The sequence below is a fragment of the Leptonotus elevatus genome, chromosome 4 (genome assembly GCF_054856555.1).
Source record: "Leptonotus elevatus isolate MCC_2025b chromosome 4, RoL_Lele_1.0, whole genome shotgun sequence".
In the NCBI taxonomy this organism is placed as follows: domain Eukaryota; kingdom Metazoa; phylum Chordata; class Actinopteri; order Syngnathiformes; family Syngnathidae; genus Leptonotus; species Leptonotus elevatus.
In genome coordinates this window covers 22465420-22475376 of record NC_141242.1, presented here as the reverse complement: position 1 = coordinate 22475376, position 9957 = coordinate 22465420, and the positions used below count along the sequence as shown (strand labels likewise).

Genomic DNA, 9957 nt, shown 5'->3' with positions numbered 1-9957 from the left:
AGGAATTTCAAGCTACCAGATTGGTTCCCCTGAGGAGCTGTGACCCACTTCCTCTTGTACTAGACTGCTCTAAATGCATGCACACGCAGTTTGATCCTCATCAAACAACTGTCCTGTAAACTGAGAGGCTAAACTCAGACAAGTATACAGTACAATGCCATGAGTAGCCTAGTTCTGTAATTTGACCAAAAAAAGAAGAAGAAAAACGAAAGAAAGAAAATCCTATTGGGATTCTGTTGAGACACTCATTCAAGTGATTTCACAAGATAAGATTGTGCGCTACATGCTTTTCAGTTGAACATTACAGTTAAAGTGTTGATGTGCCAGATGCCAACTTTCACCTCGCACTAAAAACAACACTATTTGGCATTTTTACAGCACCTTCTAAATTCTTATTACATTTTTGTGAATTAACCACACCTCTGTGTAAGTTGACCCACTATTATGAAGCTAATAGGTCCCTTTCCACAATGGTCATTATCGTTACGCCACAACACTGTATATCAAAAATAAAGCACTCATGCTAAATTTAGAGAGGATAATTCCCCACAAACACGGTGGCTGATGTAAATGTTTGCTGTCTTTTGCTTGCATGTCACGATGGCTGCATAATTTCATACATTTTCTGTAAATTAATTCACAAGACGGCTAAGCTTTTTAAAATAATGTGTCATGCCACACGTTACATTTGCATTGCATTGCAATGCCCTCTGCATTCTGGTGAGTCACAGAGGCAGTGGGATAACAAGAAATATAAACAGCAATTTCTGTTTACCAAAACATTGTTGTTTTGGGATAAGCAAAAGCATTGAATGTCTTTAGCATATGCTAAGTTAGCAAATTAATTTTAGAATGTAGGCATGCCATCTCTACATTATTGCACAAGTGCATAGAACCCAGTAGGGACACGCATACAGGTAAATTAAATAAAAATACATCTAAAACATTTTAATAGATTTTCAAAATTAAAAACCAGGACACTGCGATTTCATCGAAAATCTAATAAATTATCACCTGGAATTACTTATAACAAATTTTATCGTTAGTCAATCTGGCAGAAGTGGGTGGAGTAGCCAAAAATTGTACTCAAGTAAGAGTAGCATTACTTCAAATAGTAAAAGTAAAAAAGTATTCGCTGAAAAGAATACTCAAGTACTGAGTAACTGCTTGAATTGAACATGAAGTCTGATTTATTTTTAAAAACAATGTCATCAGACAGACAAAAACATAAAATTATGTGCAAATGCTGGCATCTCCAAATCATAAAATAAATAAAAATAAAAAAACTTTTTGAGCTTGAACAACAATGCAAGCAGACACGTTCGCCCAAGCATGCACAATCCATTCACAAATTGTGGCGTAACTCGCTCAACGCTACCTCCCAGTCTAACGATCATAGCTGGCACCAAGATTTCATCTTTCAGTTGACTCTTTCGGGTTCTCATCATGCCTGCCAGTCCTCAACCAGGGCCGTATTTCCTGTATTTAAGCAATATGTCTTCGGAAATGCTCCCACACAGCCAGTCAAGAGAAGCGCTTACGTGAAAATATGGTCAATTTAATGTATGAATGGGGCGGCAGATAACGACTCGAGTGAAGTCCAATATAGCCGGACTTGGAACAAGGCTTAAAACCGAGACCTAGACCTAGACCCTAAACAAGTAGAAATTCCACTGAGGATGAGCAACTGTATGTATGAAGCACCCAATAAGAATAGCATCTCAATTGAATTATGAATTAAATATTCTAGAACCAACATATGCCAAATATCTTATAGTAAATATGCAACTTTACTTCAAATATGACACATTACAATATTCCTCTCATTGCTTAGATGACATTTGAAATAATATCTTTAAAAAAAAAAAAGAAGAAGTCGTAAGTACTGTATATTCAGGACATCACCTGTGTCAAGAAAGGCTGCATGTCTATCTCAATTCAACGCAATTGCAGTGTTTTCGCTGTAATCGCCATTAGTTCTACATAAACAAACAAGCGATACATTGTTAGCAGCTGCTTTTTGGTTGGAGCCCTTCTGAGGAGTCGTGTGGATCAAAGGGATATGGCACAAACAAATTGTTTTTGCTGCTCTAGTTACTGGCCTTGGGAATGAATGTGTTGCAACAAAAAGCACAAAGCAAAATCTTGTAGCCTGTAATTGTAAATAGGTCAACACCAATCTAGGCTCTCTTATTCATTTGGACCTGAAGACAATCTGCACACTTTTATGTGCTTCTATCCTTTAACATATAGTGTGCAGAAGAGTAGGAAGTCACAAATTCGTTACCTTTGTGGACTAGCCTTTACAGAAATGTAGCATTATTTGTTAGAAAGATAAACAAATCTTTCTAATTCCACCCACAGTGTTGCGATTTCTTGAATTGCCACAGTTGGGAAAGTAAAGTTTTAATTTAACTGAGACCAAGAAACATTAAGAATTGTGTGATTAGCCGTATTGTCATAATTCATCAATTGATAAATAAAATCGTTTTATTTTAGTAATTATTTTTTTAAATTTTTTATTTTTTTACCATCTTCTTCTTTGGGACATGGTAGACATTGACAAAAAAATTGTAAAAAAATAGAGCTGGGTATCGATTCTAATTTCCTGAATCGATTTCATTTCGATTCACGCGAGTTCAGTTCAATTTGATTTCAATTTTTCACAATTGGATTTGATTCGGTTCACCTTAATCCAATATTGATTAATTATGGTAAAAACTTCACAAACAATTCCAATTTAAGTGTTACACATACATTGACATCAGCAAGGATGAGATAAAAAATATTTTAATAATTGTTATTCAATAATTGTAATAATAAATTAAAAATATTCTGAATGATTTTAAAGTGCAATAAGTCAGGTCTTTTATAAATGTAAGAAAATACTTTTAAATTCATGTGAACAGTAAATTTCAAGAAAACAGAAAGATATATAAAAATAATTCAAATTTCTATTTTCTTATGAATTTACGGGGAAAACAGATATTGAAATAATCAATTCATGGTTTTATGAATGGATATCAGGCTCGAAAAGGAAAATCGATTCGATATTGATTATTTGACTTTTTAAACCTATCCCAAGTAAAAAATGATATGAAAAAATACCTAAATACAAAAACCGCTTATGGTCGCGGTAGTGCTGGAGCCTATCCCAGTTGTCTTTGGGCAGTAGGAAGGGTACACCCTGAACTGGTTGCCAGCCAATCGCAGGGCATACTTAGTAACAAACTAAAATCACAGCACGGCTGGTAAAACCAAGTAAAACAAGTAGCAACAGTAGGTCACACCAAAAACTTTAGGCAGAAACTAAGGAAGTACAAGAAACAAAAACAAAATAAAGCATGGACTCCTGGAAACAGGTTATCAAGGAAAGTTCAAAGTCACCCCACAGATGTGTTCAGGACATGGCATGATCCAAGACCATTTTTGACAAATGACAGGCATAGACGTAGGCTATTTATACACAAGATATGGGACACAGGTGGAGACAATCACCATAATAAAGGAAACACAAGGACAGGAAGTAAAGCTTCTGAAAAAAGAGTAAACGTTTACTACACAATAAAAGCAGCCAAACATTCAGACTAAAAACAGAGAACTTAACATAAACGACAAGACATGACAAAATACTTCAGAATATTTTTGTTGATATTTCATAAACAGCACACAACTATATGCAGTAAAAAATAAAATCCTGATTGTGTAAAGCAGGCTCCCTCACTCCTGATCCTCGAGGGCCTGAGTCCTGCAGGTTTTAAATGTTTCTGTCCTCCAACACAGCTGATTCCAAAGATCAGGATTGTTATCAGGCTTTTGCAGAGGTTGCTGATGAGCTGAGTATATGAATCAGCTGTGTTGCAGGATGGAAACATCTAAAACCCGCAGGATTCCGGCCCTCAAGGGCCAGGAGTGTGGAAGCCTGGTGTAAAGTATACTGTATTATTTACCGTGTAAAGCATCCATTCTTTGTTCGCTTAGGGCATATTGAAATGTCCCCCACGCTGGAGGTTGAATAAGATGCTTCCCATTTTCTTTGTTCCCCTTTGATAAGGAAAAACTACATTATTATAATGGGATGCAAAGTAGATTTATTTTCGTTTGCATTTTACAGCAGAGCCAGTGTCAGATTTTTTTATTAAATTTTTTCCCTACATGGAATGTTGTTAGGGTCAAACACTTTTGAGTAAGATCATTTTTGCCACTGCTTTGTAAAAGGCAAAGTCACATGTAGGAATCTACATGTGACTTTGCCTTTGATACCAATAAGGAAACTGAGTTGTGAAATAACATGTGTGCCATTTGCAAATTCTCTATGTGCTTGTTTTTCCTCATGTTATTACATTATATATAGTAAATGTTAGGTTCATTGAGGACTTTTTTCCATATGTGCCTTGCAATTGCTGAGTGACCATTTTAGGATGTACCAGGCCTCTTGCTCAAAGTCAGCTGGGATAGGCTCCAACTTCCCTGCAACCCTAATAGGGATAGGCGGTAATGTATAGACAAGGGAGCTGTAAAAAAAAAAAAGTTCATGAAGAAAACAATGAGGATTTTTTATTATTTTTTAAACTCTCTGGGAGACATTGCAGATTTAAACGGTTTTGTTAAGGTTCGAGGGGGGGCACGAGCGGGACCCAAGTGCAGACGCAAAAGCAGAGGCAGGTTAGCGTGCAAGCAGTTTAATGAGGCCACAATTAGTCAGGGAGGCAGGGAATGGAGTCCAAGCAGGAGGCGCGGGATCCGGGGAACAGGAGCGCAGGCGGGCTGGCAGACAGGGGCGCAGGTGGGCAGACGAGAGTCCAGACACAACTGGAGCAAGTTGGGGATGACCTGGGCAACAGTAGACAAACGGGTGAGCAACAAGACAAGAAATTCTGGCGCCGAGGCGGAGTCCAGGGCTGGCTTTATTGGTGTTTATTTATTTATTTATTATTGGTGTTTTTTTATGTGTGCTTGTTGGTGGTGATTCTGGCCTCTGCCTCAGTTGCGCCTCCTTCTCCTAACGAGGAGCAACGAACACGCACACACACCCGTACAAGAACAAAACGAGAAGGGCAGGGCTCATGGGGAGGCGGCAGGAGCCCTAACATATTCAATGTTATTATGATATACAATACACGTATATCAGATGTAAAACTTCTTCATCTTTTTTTCTTTTTTATGTATGTTGAGTCATATTACATCTTATCTATCTTGTTTTGTAGTGTAATAGATCAATCAGTAGATTCTGTTACTGACATGTTAACTTGTCTTGATATATTCCAGGATGTGCAGTCCAGAACGGAACTTGATGAAGTAATTACATTGTCTGACCAGCCTTTGTTGTAAATTACAATGAAGCTGGTCTATTAAGAATCATATAAAATATGGAAACCTCTGAGGGCAAAGTTTACACATGCAGAATGTGGAAGCTGATCTACTAACCTGTCGCAGCTAGAGTTGCATCTGCTAAACAAATAAATATATTTCCATGCAGTTAATTGTTAATGCTGTCAGAGGATTATACGCAAAAAGACAAATTTAGCATGTTTAATGTGATTTATCAAACCCAAAAATAATGTGCTGGTTAATTTTGCGTCTTTAAATAACGCATCTGAAAGGCATGTGCAAAAATATCAACGTCACATATAGTCTACTTAGCAGCAATCTTGGAGCTTCTGAATTGCCTAAGGGCTGACTTTGAGCCAGTCACAAGAAGGAGTCATGTTATATCAACAATAACAAAACTCCTTTCAACTCTGCAAGACATCTGAGCTGTGAGGTGGATGTGCAAACCACTATGGCAAACAAACAAATGAAGAAATATGTATTACCATGTCTTGGCATGCTTTTGGTTCTTACTGAAATTGAACTGATGACTTCAAAGTGCGAAAGAGGAAGCAGTTATTACCATGGGAAATAGACTCCCTTAGAACTCGACATCGCATAGTTTGTTTTGACCACTTTCCGAGTCACTTGATGATTCAGGAATCCATTAAATATTTGTAGAATTTCCTCATTACGCTCTTAATTGCATTTTAAGGTACTGCTGCTAGGCAGCATTGCAATATCGTGAACTCACTTCAGGACTCGGTGAAATGAGTTTCCTGGATGATCTCAACAAAGTTCGTCACACATTTTCTTTTTTCGCCTCAAAGATTCGACGTCCCTCCCTCCTTGTAAATGTTGTGTATTCTTCCAGGTATTGTTAATGCAGAGCAATTTTTCCACTCGGCAGAAGAACATTATGCAGATGTTTCCCTTTGGACTCACTCTCCTATGCCCTTTCACTTCACTTATTGTCTTTATTGACCTACTGCTGACTTGGCTGCTGCATCTTATTGAGCTGTTCTCAGAGATTGACTCTTGGGAGGAGGCACTACAGTGCAATCTAATGAGATGGCATGCAAAGGAAACGCTCTCTCCCTCTGACAGCAGCAATCCCCAGAAAATAATAAACTGGCTTTAATCGTGAGATTTCATTGGGTAATCCACTCCTACATTAATATGTACAGTAAAGTCAAGCTTTGCATCTAACCCTGCATTCACGTGTTTTGGCAAAGATGGACCTTACCACTTGGAAACTCCTAATTATGAGCGAGTTCTGTTCATGTGCTTTTGTTGTTCTAGCAAAAAAAAAGAATACACATAGCAGCTGATGTACTCTTTGCTCATAAAAAACGAACAATTACAGCAAATAATGAGTTAAAGGACAGGACATTGGATTGTGTATGCTACTTAATTGTGTACATTATAAAACAATCTGCTAGCAGACATATGCCCTTATAAGTGTTAATATTTCTTGCCTTTCACAAATCCTTTGGTGCTCTCAGCCATATTGTAAGTTCTCTCAGCTCGGAAACTCGGGTATCAAAATAAATTCCCAGTTGTCCAGTAAAAAATATGAATTTTCTACTTGACGTGGTATTTACCATAGTTTCGATACCACATGATGGTAGCATTACTCCTTCCTAGTTTAAGTCAGAGTGAAACTGGTTTATTTAAGTATCATGTCTACACGCTTCAATGTTTGATTTTCCACACCTACATTCCGAATCTTATTCAGGCCCCGTCCAGATGGAAGCAAAGCCGGCTTCGTTCCTCAAACAAATCTTGTACACACAGAAGCATTTCAAGACTTGCGTGTGTCCAAAAGAAGATGCTGAGGACGTTTAATAGCTGTAATGAATATGCCAAATCTGGAGTGGCGCTGTAGCGCAGCAACAGGGAGTTAACGCAAAGCGTAGAAGAAGAATCAGCAAAGAAGACGGACACTTTAAAAAAAAAAAACTTGGTTGCAATCTACAGAACAAACATGGCTTTGCATGTATCAAAACAACATGAAAAAGACGAACAGGAGAAATGACAATGGCGGGTGATTGAAGTACAACATCGCTTGTTGAACGTGGGAATAAAGAAGCAAAATATTTTGCTGCAAAAGCATAAGCAAGCTAAGGAGGCTGCGCAAAATGACTACGACACGGCTATCCGCCATTGTTTACAGACTGGCGGTTTGCGCGCCGTCATGCGAGAATTGGAGCATACGTCATCAAACTGCGACAATGCGTCGTCATCGAGTTGCAACCATTACGTCATCGCTGGAGGAGTATTGCATAAGGTGTCCAGACGGGGGCTACAGGTAGCGGAGTGGTACCGTCACTTGCCTACGATGCAGGTTGGCGTGGGTTCGCTTCCCCGCCTGGGAGACCATGTTTGTATGAGTGCGTGTTTGTGTGAGTGAATGCAAAAAAACAAACAAAAAAAAGATGTCCAGATGGACGCGTACCGGGTGTGTATTGAAATCTTTCCACTCTGGAGCCCAGTTGTAAAAGTGATCCGAAACCGCGCCGTCATGTGGACAAACGGCTTAAACGGTAAGAAACTTGTGAGGATACATTGAAACAGGCTTTTGTGTGGACGGGGCCTCAGTGCTACCCAATTTTGTAAATGTGCCATTTTTCAATTGATTTAATTGCATAAGTAGCTTATGTGATGTCTGGTTTAAAAAGTGTGTGTAACTTAATAATGTCTTAAGTTGAGTTGATTGGTGACTAGCTAACAACTTAATGGAATAAGTGTCATTTATGAGAACGATCAATACTAACACTGATATATAACACTAATAACCATAATTCACCCCCACCCAGAGCTGGCCCTAGCCAACATGGCGCCCTATGGAGTAGATGCCACGGATTTCTGACTTCCAGGTTTTACACATTCACGCCGTTTCGTGCCACTGCTGGCCGTGTTCCAACACTCGCACCCCCACCCCTGCGTCCCCCAACCGCGCGCTCCCGCTCATGGCCGGGAGGGCGTCTCGGCTATCTGAAATGCTTCGTACACTGAAACAGACACTACACACTCGCAGCCTTGCACCCGTCGACGGGAACGCGCAACCGTGGGGCACAAAGGCAGAAGCACAAGTACTAGGATGCGGCCCACACATCGCAAAGCGGAAACAGAAACAAAGTTGATGGGTGAAAACCCGGAAGTCGGAAGTCCCGCCTCCTCCGTGGCATATAGTCCATAGGCAAAACTTGGAGCTCCCCTTCATTTGCGATTTATATACCTTAAAAAAAAAATGCATTGTTTTAAAGATTGGCTTTAATTTTAAAAAATAACATCACCCATTATTTATTTATGGCCAAAAATCACCCGTCAGCTAATTGATCTAAGGCTCTCCTGTTGCAGGGAAGACAGACAATACTGTACTATATTTGTCTATCAATATAACCTCTTTATTGAGAAAAATTATGTTTAATGTTGCCAAACAAATCATCCATCAAGGATTTCCCTTAACCGTCAGCCTTTTTACAGCCGCACAATAGCCACCCACACACATAATCCTCTTCCTCCTATCACTGCTCTATCTCCCCACTCACTCATCCAATCACAATCAGTCAGACACTTTTGAATCTCAAGACAGTCGGAGTTTATAAATATTTCAAATTGCAATAATTTATGCAACACAACTGCAGAATTGTTATAATGCAGTATTGCAAAGCATTCCTTCATCTTATATATCCCTGTGGTGCTTGCTGTTATTATACACGGTAATGAGTAGTGAATTAGTGTAGAGTTTTACAAGTTTCTTATCAGTTTACAAGACTACTGTGACTGTCTGTGAGGCCATGGATTGGGGATTGGATCAGGGAGTGTCTGAATGTGATTAGATAAACGAGTCAGGTTTGGAGCCTGTGTAACTGAGGACGGCAGGGAGATGACTGGAAAAACATTCTTAATATGAATAACATAATCGATTAGTCAAAGTTGACTTCACTATCTAAACGTCACCCACATGTCACTGTTGGAATTGTTGAGTTTGAGTAGCTGTGAGACGTATTTCAGTGCCATGCCAGCTGGAGATGATGTGACCTCGGGCCAGGAGTTGATTGTTGGTTGTCATGAGGATGAGTGAGTGCAGATAATGTTGCCCAGTGACTCCCAACCAGCATGCCGAGGTGCAGAGGTGTGCTGTGAGAAATCACTGGGGATGTCGTGAAAAATATTCCAATTTCACTTTATTCCAAGAATTATTAGTTTGTGGAGAGTAAAGAGACATGACTTGCCTTCGTCTCCTCGTCATTTACCGCATATCCACAATTGGCAAGAAGCTACTGATTTATCAATGACATTTAAATGCTACTTTTCTAGATGGCAGAAGGTACAATTAACTTGTTTAGCCACCTGTGTCCATTTACACAACAGAATATGTCATGGCTACATGCGAGAAGATTAGCCTTGTGCTCAATTGAACAGGTGGGATTTCACACTGAATAAACCAAGACAAATCGGCACTATTTAAGTGATTCAAATTTTTGTGCCATTTATTTGGTGGTGTTCCGTGAGATTTTTCAATGCAAAATAGATGCTTTGGCTCAATAAGGGTTTGGAAACATTGATGATGTAGCCAGTGAAGTATAGTGAGCTCTAGGTTTGAGTAGGCAGGCAGTCACAAATTGAGACGCACACACC

At 39.3% G+C, this 9957-nt stretch overlaps 1 protein-coding gene and 1 long non-coding RNA gene across 3 annotated transcripts in view; one reads left to right on the top strand and one right to left on the bottom strand.

Moving 5' to 3' along the window:
• The window catches only part of syt9b (synaptotagmin IXb), a 42036-nt gene that overhangs the window by 1178 nt on the left and 30901 nt on the right, over nucleotides 1–9957 (top strand). The gene's annotated exons all lie outside the window — the stretch shown is intronic.
• The window catches only part of LOC147176040 (uncharacterized), a 29376-nt gene continuing 23845 nt past the window's right edge, over nucleotides 4427–9957 (bottom strand). The window contains exon 4 of one of the 2 annotated variants that reach the window (XR_015094661.1): nucleotides 4427–4833. This is a non-coding gene — a long non-coding RNA (uncharacterized LOC147176040). The remainder of the gene's footprint in view (nucleotides 4834–9957) is intronic. The other variant, XR_015094664.1, reaches the window with a different exon arrangement.